This window comes from Sminthopsis crassicaudata, chromosome 3, assembly GCF_048593235.1.
Source record: "Sminthopsis crassicaudata isolate SCR6 chromosome 3, ASM4859323v1, whole genome shotgun sequence".
NCBI classification, from domain to species: Eukaryota; Metazoa; Chordata; class Mammalia; order Dasyuromorphia; family Dasyuridae; genus Sminthopsis; species Sminthopsis crassicaudata.
The window spans coordinates 418257923-418271994 of record NC_133619.1 but is presented as its reverse complement, the minus strand read 5'-3'; the positions used below and the strand labels follow the sequence as shown (position 1 = coordinate 418271994).

The following is a 14072-nucleotide window of genomic DNA, read 5'->3' as shown; positions in this document are numbered from 1 at the left end:
ATACAGTGCTGGAACTAAACTCAAGAACAATACATACTCCTGAGTCCAAAGCTGGCCTCAGACACTTAATAGCTGTGTGACCATGAGCAAATCAATTAATTCTGTTTGCCTCAGTTTCCTCATCTGTAAAATGAGCTACAGAAGGAAAAGGCAAACCACTCCAGTATTTTTGCCAAGAAAACCCCAAATGAGGTCACAAGGAGTTGGGTATGACTGAATAACAAAGATGCACACATGTTTAAAATTCAAAAATTTTACAATTTAGACTATAATTTATATAGAAAACAATCTGACTCAAGTTGCAAACAGTATAGATTCAGGAAGAGATGGATGCAAATCCTGCCTTAAGTAAATTAATACCTATCAAACAATGAGCATATGGTTTAATCATTCTAAGGCTTAGTTACTTATCTGCAAAATTGGGATGATTATTTCTGTAGTATCTAACTCTCTGGGTCATTATGAAGCTTAATGTGATAAGGTACATAAAGTGTTTTAAAACCTTAGGAGCATTATATAAATATCAGCTACATGGCTAAAATATCACAGAAGTGGCATTATGTTACAATGGAGAGACAAGGGCTTAGCTTTGGCAAGGGGAAAAGCTACTTTATCTTGTGAGAGAGAAGGAAAGGAGTATGTGGGTGAGGGCACTGGGAGGTTAAAAGAACTTTCTAATTTTGTTATAAAATTTTATTTTAGATGGACATTTTGTATTCTTGAAAAAAGGAGGTGGCCTAGTCTTGTAGCAAGAATGAGGAATTACACAAGGAGAGAACTACTGTTGTATTCATGTCTCCAGAAAAATAAAACACAAGGATGGTCTACAGCATATTCAGTGAATCAATTCAGAAAGAAAAGGACAAGAATAACACAGAATAAAGTGGGAGGGGGGCAGGGAATGGGAAGAAGTCACTTGGTAAAGAAAATACTTTCATCAGTGAGATCAAAGTAATGAAGTTAAGACCCATTATAATGGGTATTGAAATCCAGATTAAATTGGATCTAAATTGACAGATACCAAAAACTCTAGCAAAGGTGTTGATTGAGATTCAATTACTCTATATTTTTAGAAATGAAAGAGACCTTAGAAATATAGGGCCAACACTTTAATTTTATATATGATTAAATTATCCTAGATTATTGTCCATCTCCTCTTCTAAATCTGGGGTATCTACATTTCTTTTCTGGGGTATTGTCTTTGTAATCCAATACACAATTCCTCTGCTTGAGGTATAAAACAAGCTAAATTTTCTGAAATCCATAAGACATGAACAACAAATGATTGCCTTCATTTATACTGTCACTGAAATTTATCCTTTGAACTAATAACTTTCTTAAGCACTTCCTAGTTAGGTTATAAGTGACTAAATATAACTCCCACTGTCTCCCTTTATGGATGATACCATTAAAGTTGCTGTTGGTAAAAACTCATTTTTATGTTAATAGGATCATAGATATAGAGCTAAAAGGTACATTAAAAGTCATCTTATAACAATCCCCTCAGTCACTTAATAAACTAGCTTTTATTAAGTATTTACCTTAAAAACAATACTAAGACCAGGCATTATGCCTTCATTTTACAGATGAAGAACTTAAGACAAGAGAGAGTACATGACTTGCCCAGGATCACACAGCTACTAAATATCTGAGGTGTATTCTGAATGCAGGTTTTCCATACTAAATATTACCATACTAAAGCCTATTTGGGTTCTGAATCTATGACCTCATGATCCAGTGCAATATTTAGATTAATTTTCAGATCATTTCCTAATCTTCATTGATTTACCCTAGATAATTTTCCTTTGCCCCTATATTATTGTACCACATTTTTATAATTTAGTCACAAAACAATTCTTTAAAAGCTCATGAGTATGAGATTTTCATCGATTATAGCCAAACTAAGGCACTAAAATCTTTTTGCCCAATATATACATTCATTTTTTTGGATAATATATATTTTTTAAGTTATAGCAAATAATAACTTGAGTGCTTTCTCTTTTGTAACCTTACTAAAATATAGGAAAAAAAAAAAAGAAATTTATTACTCAGTGGGAAATAAACAAAGGGCCATGGAAAAACAGTGCAGAACGAGACCCAGAGAGTATTTAAGCATGAAACTATTCAACTTTTTGGTTTGTTTTAGAACATTTGGGGAACAAAATGCTCAAGCTCCTTAAGCTAAAATGCAGGATCGTCTTAGATTGATTATACTGTTTGGAAGGTTTTGGCGGTAGAGACAGGAATGACATCAGCAAACCAATCCCTAGACTAGTGGAATGAGTCACATTTTCGTCTGTTTTCACTTGATTAAAATATTTTACATTTGTTGGGCTTGAAGGGGGAAAAAGACACAGGAAGCCATTGAAAGTGGAAGAGTAAAAAGCCAAATATGGTGAATTTCTGACTCACTAGCATTACAGAATCATGGGAACTGGTAACTTTGATTTGAGGTGACATCTGAAAAAAATACTATTTCAAAAACAATTCCATAAATCCCATAATAGTGCTTTCTGGAATTTCCTGAACTTTTTAACTTAGTGTCAAAGGGAAGCTAACCAAGGGTGGTCTCATCATATTTACTTTATCATTTAAAAAAAAAAGATAAAAGATCCTTAGAAGACAGTACCACATTTCAGATATTAAAATATTGTTAAATTTTATTTTGTATAGATTAATGTCACCTGATAATTTTGCTCTAAAAAAGTTGCTTTTGGAGAATCAAACAAGCTGAAAAAAAAAAGAGAGAGAATAAGTGAGCAGGAGAAATAAAGGTTTGCTTCTTTATAGTAATATATGCCAAGCAATCTGCAAATAATTTAATTCCTGGCAAATATCTATTCACTGACTTGTTTCCTGATTTAGTATATTTTCATAGAATCTTTGAGTTGCCTTAAAGGCCATTTAATCCAATCTGCAACTGAACAGGAATCCTTTCTATATCTTTGATAAATCATCATCTACATTATACATAAAGACCTCCAGTTAAAAAGAAGTGGCCTCTGGCACTATGGAGCAGTTCTAAATGTTAGAATCCTAGTCCTTACATCAACTGTTATCTGTCTTTTTGAAAGTTCCTTTGCACCTAGTTCAGCTTTTTGTAGCAATGATGTCAAACTCAAACAGAAATAAGAAGGGAGAATGGGGAGAATTACTAATCTATATTTAAGGAATTCCTGCACTCTGTATATTAAATTAGTTTTTAAATTATGTCATTGATGTCTCATTGTATATTTTCCTTTCTACATTTTTTGTATTTTAGTGAATTTTTTTTGTTAAATATTTCCCAATTACATTTTAATATGATTCCAGCTACCCTTAGGAGCCTTGTGAATCAATCACCTGAGGTCTTCTGCTTTAATGCCAAAAAGTATAGGACAAATAAGGAGTAACCTGTGATTTGGTATAGATGACTTGGGTCAGTAAACTTATTGTACTTTTGTACTATTGTACACTATTGTACTGTTGTAAACTATTGTACTCTATATTTTTTTCATAGATTTAGAGAATTATCTGAGGAACTGAGAAATTAAATACTTTGCCTAGAATCCCATTGATAGTATATGTAAGAGGCCAGAGTTAAGCTTCTGTTTCTCTCTTTGAATTTAAGTCTTTTCTGTACTAACTTTAAAAATGGCCACACAGAATGAATTTAACTTTTCTTTTATGTTACAGATCTTCAAATACTTGGACAAAGCTATCTTGTTTCCCTAATTATTCTCTTCTACAGAATAAATATTTCTAGCCCCTTCAAACAATTCTCATGTAATGGTTTCAAGTTCTCACATTATCTTTGCTCTTCTCTGGAACTTTTCTAGATTGTCAGTCTCCATCCTAAAATGGTCTACTTGTAATTAAATATTCCACATTTGCTCTTAAAAGACTGAACAAATGAGAGTATCACCTCCCTCATTTTGGAAACTATACTTCCATTAATACAGATGAAAATAATTAACTTTTGTTATTATCAATAAATAAATATTTATCAAGAATGTACTCTGTGTCAGGAACTGTCTAAAGGTTAGGGATACAGACAGGAAAAAGATAGTTCCTGTACTCAAGGAGCTCAAAGTTTAAGTGGGAAGACAACATGCAAATCATGTATAAATAAGGTAAAGAATATATGATAGGTTAGAAATAATCAACAGAGAAAAGGCACTAGCACTATGGAGGAATGGGAAAAGTTTTCTCATAGAAGGTGGCTTTCAGCTGAGACTTGAAGGGATCTAGAAGGCAGATGAAAGAGAATGTTCTAGACATAAAGGAGAATTAGTGAAGATGAAGAGAATTTGGAGATACCAGATGATGAAATGTATTTAAAGAAGCATAAAGGAAACCAGTGTCACTGAATCCCAGAGCACATGGTTTAGGAGAGGCAGGGAAGGGAAGTATAATAAGACTAGAAAAAGAGAAAGAGACAAGGTTATTAAGAGATTTTTGGACACCAGAGTGATCAAATTTCAGCTTTCGGGAGACAACTGAATATAGGAAGAATTACAGTAGGGAAAGACTTGAGTCAAGCAAATCTATCAGTTACCTATTGCAACAGTTTAGATATAAGAGGATAACTACTAGAATCAAAGGAGAGAAAAACATCTCTGAGAGGTGTTGCAAACATCTTGGAAACATATGGAATCTGAGGGTTAAAAGATAGTGATTGGTTAAGGATAATATTGAGCAAGCACAGAAGGGCTCAGAGAATGTGATGCCCACACGATCAAATATAGATGGCATATATAGTCAGGCATATAAGAATAAGAAATATCCAAAAGGTATGAAAGACTGGACTTGGGAGCAATTTGGCCACTATCTTGCAACTGTTTCTGATTCATATTGAGCTTTCAGACTACTATAACTCTTGGGTTCACATGAAATACTGCATAAGTAGAGGAAGTTCCTTTTTTTAGTTTACCATTTTTTTTTAAATTTTGAGTTCTACTGAGTGGATGCCCATCAATTGGAAAATGACTGAATAAGTCATAGTATATGAATGTTATGGAATATTATTGTTCTATAAGACATAATCAGCAGGATAATTTCAGAAAAACCTGGAGAGACTTACATTAACTGATGCTAAGTGAAGTGAGTAGAATCAAGAGAACATTGTACACAGTGACAACAAGATTATGTGATGATCAACTCTGATGGAGGTGGTTTTTTTCAACACTGAGATTACTCAGGCTAATTGCAATAGACTTGTGATGGAGAGAACCATCTGCATACAGAAAGAAGATTAAAGGGACTTAATGTGGATCACAACATAATATTTTCACCTTTTTGTTGTTATTTGCTTATTTGTTTTTCTTTATCATTTTTTTCTTTTTGATCTGATTTTTCTTGTGCAGCATGATAAATGTGGAAATATGTATAGAAGAATTGCACATGCTTAACATATATTGTATTACTTGCTGTCTAGGAGAGGAGTAGGGGAAAAGGAGAAAAAATTGGTTCCACAGGTTTTTCAGGGGAGATGCTGAAAACTATCTTTGCATATATATCTTGAAAACAAAAAGCTATTATAAAAATTTGGATTCCAATTTATTTTCTTTCACCTATTCCCACCCAAAAAGAGTAAGCAATGTCACGAGTTAAATATATGCAGTTACCTAAAACATTTCTATATGTCATATTGTGGGAAATGACACAAAACATGAAAAAAGTAAAATGAAAAATATACTCCAGTCTGCATTCAGAATTCTTGCACAGCAGAATGGATGGATGAGAACTGTTTGTTCCACCATACATGAAGGCAGCTGAAGCAGGCTGAAGTGCTTAGAGCTTGATCAGACATCAAAGAAGCCAAGGTCACTTACTGTATACTAGGCCATTGCCAATCATTTTGATTTCTGTCTTGTCTCTAGGCTTGAATGATTCTGGAAGAGAGAAAGGCTGATAAATTTATGCAACTCTGTTTCACTTAAAAGTCAAGAAATCTCCAGTCATGCCACTGGCCCTCTTTGAAAGGGAAGGACAAACAACAATAATCTACCAGTCTAATAATCCAGTTAAAAAATGCAGTGGTATCAAGTCTTATCTATACTTGATAAATCTATGCTGGCTTTAGCTATCACTTTCTTGTCTTTTAAACTGTACTATTAATAATGCATTATAAAATGGTTCTAGAAATCAAAGTCAAGCTCACTAGTCCATTGACTGAAGAATTCATGAAAGCATTGATGTATCTGTAATATCAGATTACTTCTTCTCTTCATTTTAACTCAATGATCCCTATTTGTAAGTATTTTCAGTACCCTAGGTATTAAATCCCCCAGTTAACTCAAACATATTGTTTAAGTTCTCTTTTATTACACTTCTTTATCTTGAGAGTTTCAGTACCTCCTAAGTGTTTTTTCTATGATCATTCACCTGGATAGAAAAATCAGAAACAAAGTATGAGTTGAGCATCTCCTGTTAGCCAACATCATCAGCCAACATCAATTCTAGAAGGAGTCCTTTCTCTTCTTTGATCTGCCTTTTTTCCCTCAATATACCTAAAATAATTCTTTTTGTTATCCTTCACTTTCTTTACCAACATTCAGTCATTTTGGCCTCCATTACCTTCCCTTGATTCCAACTTCTTAAATTTTATTTTTAAAATATAAATTGGCCAATGAATTTCCTGTTTATCCAAATGAATCCAAATGAAAGCAGAATTGTTTTTCACTGAGTTTTAAAAATTTCAGTCTTTAGAGCTTTTCATTCTTCCTGTACTGGTTTCCCTATAGATTCTTAATACAATAGATCCCACCTATCTTTCCACTAAAATCTTTAAATTTGGCTTTCAAAAAACAAAGGGGGTATGCTACACTTTGCCTCATTTTTTATCACAAATCTTAAAGTAATCAGTAACCTCCCCCAGTCCTCACCTAGTTTCCCATCATTTCTATTCAGCAATTAATTCCTTCTTAATCAAGTCAAGAATTAAAATCCCCCATTAATGAATTGTTGGTAGAGTTGTGAAAAAAAAAATCCAACCATTCTGAAGAGCAATTTGGAAATATAATACTGTGTATACACTTTAATTCAGCAATGTTTCTGCTGATTCTGTATCCCAAAGAGATCATAAAAGAAGGAAAAGTACCCACATTTGCAAAAAAAAAAATGTTTGTAGCACCTCTTTTTGTGGTGGCAAAGAATTGGAAAATGAGTGGATGCCCATTAATTTGTGAAATTTGGGAATAAGTTATAGTATGTGAATATAATGGAAAAGTATGTTTCTATAAGAAATGGTGAGCAGGCTGGTTTCAGAAAAGCTTGGAAAAGCCTGAACTAACGCTAAGGGAAGTGAGCAGAATTAAAGAACATTGTACATAATGATAAGATTATGTGATGATCAATTCTGATGGATGTGGCTCTTTTCAACAATGAGGAAATTCAAGGCAATTCTAATAGACTTATGATGGGAAGAGCTATTTGTATCCAGAGAGAGAAGCATGGAGACTGAATGTAGATCAAAGTATAATATTTCCCCTTTTTGCTTTTGTTGTTTGTTTGCTTTTTTTTCTTTCTTGTGCTTTCTGCCCCTTTTGATCTGATTTTTTTTTTTGCACAGTATGACAAATATGAAAATATAGAAGAATTGCACATGTTTAACCTATATCAAAATGTTTGCTGTCTTGAATAGGAGGGAGGTGGGAGGAAAGGGAGAAAAATTTGGAACACAAGGTTTTGTAAGAGTGAATGTTGAAAACTATCTTTGCATATATTTGAAAATATAAAATATTAGTTAAAGAACAAACAAAAGAATAAAAGTCCTCTCAATGATTTCTTCTTCTTTTTAAAAAAAATCACTAAAGCTAATGAAGGACTTATAAGTCTCTTATTCAAGTACTGTTAACCACCATAGCTAACTCTTTTTTTTTCCTGTGTCTAGCACCATGCTTGTTTTCCTACTGGAGCCTCAGAATTCTTATCATATCTCTTTGTAATACTGGAAAACTGTTTCCTTCACATAGATTCTAGCTCCAACCTCTAAAGAAAGATTATCCATCCTATTATATTGATCCAAAGTTCAATGGCCCTCCTTGTCCCCTTCCATTTTAGTTTTGTATTCTTCCAACCTGCAACCATTATATTAGAGAAGTTTGTATTCTCTTTACTTCTTAAAATTCTTTTTGCTTTTGGTGTTCTTTCCCCTGGAAGCCCTTCTTCTTTTCAAGGGATATATCATTTTCACATGACCAGAGATGTAAAGTGGAAAATACCCCAAGGCCATCTAGACCAATCCCTTCACTTTATAGATGAGAAAATGGAGGTCCAATGAAATTAAGTAATCTGTCCAAGATCACACAAGAAATAAAAAGCAGAACCAGTATTGGAACTCAAATCTTTTGACTTTAGAACCAATGTTGCCAATATTCTTCAATCCGTTGGAAATTAAAGAATTTTTCTTTAGCATTTTAATTTTCTTTTCTAGAAATTCACATTTTATGTGGAAGTAATTGTTACTTGACACTATCAAAAATACATGGATAGCAGTTTCTTTGTTACCCACTGTAATATCTTCCTCTATTCTCTTTCCCTCTTGGTTACTTTGGGTGCTTGGCCTGCTCATTGTCTATTGATTATGCTTAAAACCTAAATGTTTCTAAGCAAGTTTCTCTTGTAAGAATTATCCTTTTCCATCTTTCCTGGGCCTTTCCTACTTTTTTTCTCATTATTTAACATTAGGTATTAAGGTATTAAGGAGCATTTGATTGGATACTATCTATGACTTTTCATTGAATCATGATTATCAATGCTCATTGAAAAGTGGGAATGCATTATAAGAAAAGTTCAAATAAGTTGTTCAGATAGTTGAGGACAATATAATTTATGGCTGAGGGAGATAGCATTGTTGACTAGTAAAGATTTGGAGAGATATCAAAAGGCAGAGCTGATGTTAAAGGGTAGGGCCCTTTAAGCATGGAGAAAGGTATGATCAATGTCACAAGTGAAAAATAGATGCTCAAGGTTAAGCACACTGTAGTAGATAAGTAAACAGGCAGATGAATAGATAGGAATAGTGAAGAAACTGATATATTATATTCAACTGAATATTATTGCATTGTCAGATATTGAAAAATCTGATTCAAAGCAATATTGAAAACTTATAAATAGTTATATAAAGAAAAACTAACAGGAATAAAAAGAACTTATATGATTAAATAATAGGAAGGAAAAAAATTCAAAAAAAAGAATTCTGATCAGCAAACAATAATGAAAAAAAACTGAAAATAACATCTTCTTCCCATATTTTAAAAGAGGGATACTGACAAGGAGATGAAGAAATATACAATGCATTCTCAAATACAATCAGTGTATTCATTTGTCTTGTGGTTGATACCTATTTGAAAAGAGAAGTGGCTTCTATTTAAGGATGGTGAATGATACAGTAAATTTAATATCTAATGAACATTTATGCAAAAGGAAAAATAAAACATCAATAAAACATTTTAATGCACAAGAACAGTTTTTAAAGGAACATTGCATAGTTTTGTCACTATTCTGTGTAATTAAATGTATAAATATATCTATAAATACTCTTAAACATATATACACATATTTATATATAATGAAAGTCAACAGTTTCTTATGTAACTTTTCACTTGTTCTTTTTTATATTAAAATGTTTGTATTTATTGATGACTAAGCACACAGTAACATCATTTTTAAAATTATAAAGAGACAAACATATAATACTATCATCTTGCTACAGCCATTTAGTCTTCCCCCTGCTTGTATACTATTTATGAGTCACAACACACCAAATCTCTGTAAGATCTATAAACACATATTTCTTTCATCTCCTTGATCTAGCTATTTCACTTTATTAGCCATATTCAAGATCTTCATTCGTCTCCAGGATATATTCTTGACTCTTTAAACTTTCTCTATAGATACTTTTTCAGTCTGCAAGTTTACTTCACTCTTGTGTTTCTTGTACTAGACATATATTCTGCCCATGTATCCTCTTCTTCTGATTGGCTAGTTCCTCCCAGAATTATTTTTTTTTTCCAGGAAAAAGCATTTTCATTTTTAGAATGATCACCAGACCAACTATATCTTTATTTTTCTCAAGATAGAATTCCAAGACTTTTTAGAACTTCCACTATCAAGAGGAAGGAACTCTCTAAAACCCTCCCAAACCACCCTCCAAATTACTAGAAAACAGCCTCTAATTTGATCTAGGAACAGAAAGCAGTTTACTAGCAAGGCAGGAAAGGCCTTTCTCACTGGAGTGAGAAGGAAGCAAAGTTCAAGAATAGCAGCAGCAGCCAGCCTCCTATCAAGAGGCCTGAAGTTAGGTTGCAAGGTTGGGGCAATCCACTAGAGAAGCCCCACCCTCATGTAAACTAACAGTCCTTTGACAAGTGAGCAGTCTGTATAGCCCAGCAAGGCCCTACTCCAGATAACCAATACTGAAGTCCCCTTTCTGGACTGGCTAACACTGAGACCTGACCCTTAGAGCTTAACCAAGATCCTATTCCATATCAACCTACCAGGTAAGGCTAAAAGGGAATACCTCTCTACTCACTTCCATCATACAAGCTGGAAGAGAAGTCTACTTTCCAATGAAAGGAAGTAGATAAACTCTGAAGCACAAGAAAAGCCAGCAATCAATAAGACCTAGAACCTCAGCACAAAAAAGCTGAGACAGTGCAAAACCAGATATAAAAATAGCAAAAAAAAAAAAAAAAAAAAAAAAAAGTGAAAAGAAATAACAAAACATACAAACAAACAAACAAAGAGTTTAACTGTAGAAGGTTATCATGGTGATAGAGGGAATTAAGGCATAAACTTAGAAGAGGATAATAGAGTCAAAATAGTTAACATGTAAAGCCTCAAAGAAAAACAAATTTAGTATCAGGTCCAAAAAATTTCTGAAAGAGCCTTAAAAGGATTTTAAAGCAAATTAGATAAATGGAAGAAAAACTGGGGAAAGAAAGGAGAGTAATGCAAGAGGACCATGAAAAAAGGATTAAAAGCATCGGAAAAGTTATACAAATTTTGCTAAGGATACCTTCATGAACATTAAAAACAGCCAAATAGGAGAAAAAAAAAAGGTTAAAAAAAAAAGCTCATTCAAGAAAAAATTCCTTAAAAATTAGTATTGAAAAAGTGGAAACTAATGACTCTATGAGACATCAAGATTTGCTAAAGCAAAATCTAACAAGTAAAAAAATAGAAAATGTGAAATTTTTCATTAGAAAAACAACTGATTTAGAAAATAGATCCAGGGGAGATTATATAAAATTATTGGGTTACTTGAAAAACATGAATAAAAAAGTACCTAGACAGCTTTCAAGAAATTATCAAAGAAATTTGCCTTGATATATTAGAATCAGATGGGAAAATAGAAATTGAAAAAATCCATCAAGAACAATTGGAAAGATCCCAAAATGAGAACAAAAAGATTATCATAACCAATTTCCAGACCTCACAGATCAAGGAGAAAGTATTGCAAGCAACAATAAAGTAAAATAAAATCTTGTGGAGCTATAGCTATACAGGAATCGGCAGCTTCCACATTAAAGAACTAGAGGGCTTGGATATGATATTTTTGAAGGCAAAAGAATTAGGATTACAACCAAGATTCACCTATTCAGCAAAACTGGGCATAATCTTACAAAGGGGAAATGTATATTTGACAATATAAAGGACTTTCAAGCATTTGTAAATAAAAGACCAGAGTTAAATAACATTGATCTCTAAATACAAGACTCAAAAGAATTATAAAAAAAAAGAAAAAAACATAAAAAAGAAACAAGAAAGAGAAAACATAGAAAATTCAATAAAGTTAAACTGTTTAAATTTCTATATGGAAAATAATATTTGGAAGTCTTAACAGCTTTATTACTATAAGAAAAGTTAGACATATAGACAGAGGGTATAGAAATAAGATAACTTTGATGAGATAATGTCAAAAAAAATAAGTATAGGGATGAGAAAGAAAATTGCACTGAAAGAAGGAGGGAGGAGATTGAATGGTATATATTAGACCACATATATGAGGCATGAAAAAACTATTATAATAGGAAGTAGAGGATGGGGGTAGCAGGGAGAGCTTAACACTTACTTTTTATCAATATTGGCTCAAAGAGGAAATAACATATATACTCAATTGTATATAGAAATCTTTCTTATTCTATAAGGAAGTTAAAAAGAGATAAGGATAATAAAAGAGGTAAAGAGGACTGATAAAAGGGGAAGTATATTATAGAAGTTGGTTCTCAAAAGCAAAAGATGAGGAAGGAAGTGGTAGGATATAATAGAGGAAAAGAAAAAGAAGTAAAAATAGCAATTAGGAAAATACAGTTAGTTACCAAAACTATAAATGTGAATGGGATGAACTCTCCCATAAAATTGAAGTGAATAGCAGAATTGATAAAAAAGTAGAATCCTATCACATGTTGTTTACAAGAAACATAATTGAAGGTAAAGGACTAGAGAAAAATATATTATGCTTTAGCTGAAGCAAAGAAAGCAGGCATAATAATCATGATGTCAGGCAAAGCAAAAACAAAAATAGTCCTAATTAAAAGAAATAAAGAAACTATATCTTGTTGAAAGGCACTATAGAAAATGAAATCATATCAATCCAAATATATCTGCACCAAATAATATAGCATCTAAACTTCTGAAGAGGTTGAATGAATTGCAGGAGGAAATAGATAATAATATTGTATTAATAATACTTAGAAAATCAAGAAAATACTTGAATTTATTAACAGCTTTAGCAAAGTTGCAAGACATAAAATAAACCCACATAAATTATCAGCATTTCTACACATTATCAATAGCAGGAAGAGATAGAAAAGAAATTTCATTTAAAACAACACTTTTCACACAAATAAAATGAGATCTAAACAATTGGGAGAATATCAATTTCTCATGGATAGAATGATATATTATATCTATATCTATATCTATATATATATGCATGTATAATAAAATATGGCAATATGATAAAATGACAATTCTACCTGAAGGTAATTATACAATGACATACCAATCCAACTATCAAAAACATATTTTATAGAATTAGAAAAAATAATAACAAAATTCATGTGGAAGAAGAGAAGATCAAGGATACTAAAAGAATCAATGAAAAAAATGTGAAAGAAAGTGCTTTAATCATATCAGATCTCAAATTGTATTATAAAGCTATAATTACGAGAACAATCTGATATGAATAGAATATGAATATGTCATATGAATAGCATATGAAATAGAATGGTGGAGAAATAGAATAGGTTAGACACAAATTGCATTATAGTAAATAACCATAGTAATCTAGTATATGATAAACCTAAAGATCCAAGCTTTGGAACAAAAACTCATTATTTGACTAAAACTACTGGGAAAATTAGAAGACAATATGTCCGAAATTAGGTATAGACCAACATCTTATGCTTTATGAATAGAAGGTCAAAATGGGTTCATGGTTTACATAGAAAAGATAATATTATAAGGAAATTAAGAGTGTAGAATCATTTGTCTGTCAGATTTATGGATAAGGGAAGAATCTAGGATCAAAAAGATATAGAGAACATTAGAGAATATAAAAGATCATTTTGATTATATAAAATTAGTTTTTGCACAAACAAAACCAATGAAAACAAAATTATAAGGAAACCAAAAAACTTAGGAAAATTTTTGTAATGAGTATCTCTGATAAAGGCCTCATCTCTCAAATATATAGTAAACTCAGTCAAATTTATAAAAATACAAGTCTTTCCATAATTGATAAATGATCAAATTATATAAATAGGTAGTTTTCAGACAAAGAAATCAAAGGCACATGTAGTAAAAAGGAAAGATTCTAAATCACTATTAATTAGAGAAATGCAAATTAAAAGAATTCTGGGGCACCATCACACACCTATCAGATTGGCTAACAACAGAAAAAAGGAAAATATTGGATGTTGGAGGGGATGTGAGAAAACTGCAACACTAATGCACTATTGGTAAAGTTGTGAACCGACCCAATACTTCTGGAGAGCAATTTGGCTATAAAGTTGTGTAGATCCTTTTAGCTAACAATGCAGCTGCTATGTCTATGTTCCAAAGCCATCCAAAAAGGGAAAAGG

At 32.1% G+C, this 14072-nt stretch overlaps 1 long non-coding RNA gene across 1 annotated transcript in view; it reads right to left on the bottom strand.

Annotated features, from left to right (window-relative positions):
• Window positions 1–5072: 5072 nt before the first annotated feature.
• LOC141559630 (uncharacterized) overlaps window positions 5073–14072 on the bottom strand; it is a 61856-nt gene continuing 52856 nt past the window's right edge. Inside the window, exons 2-3 of the long non-coding RNA XR_012487510.1 lie at window positions 5814–5873; window positions 5073–5215 (exon numbers count right to left, since the gene is read on the bottom strand). This is a non-coding gene — a long non-coding RNA (uncharacterized LOC141559630). The remainder of the gene's footprint in view (window positions 5216–5813; window positions 5874–14072) is intronic.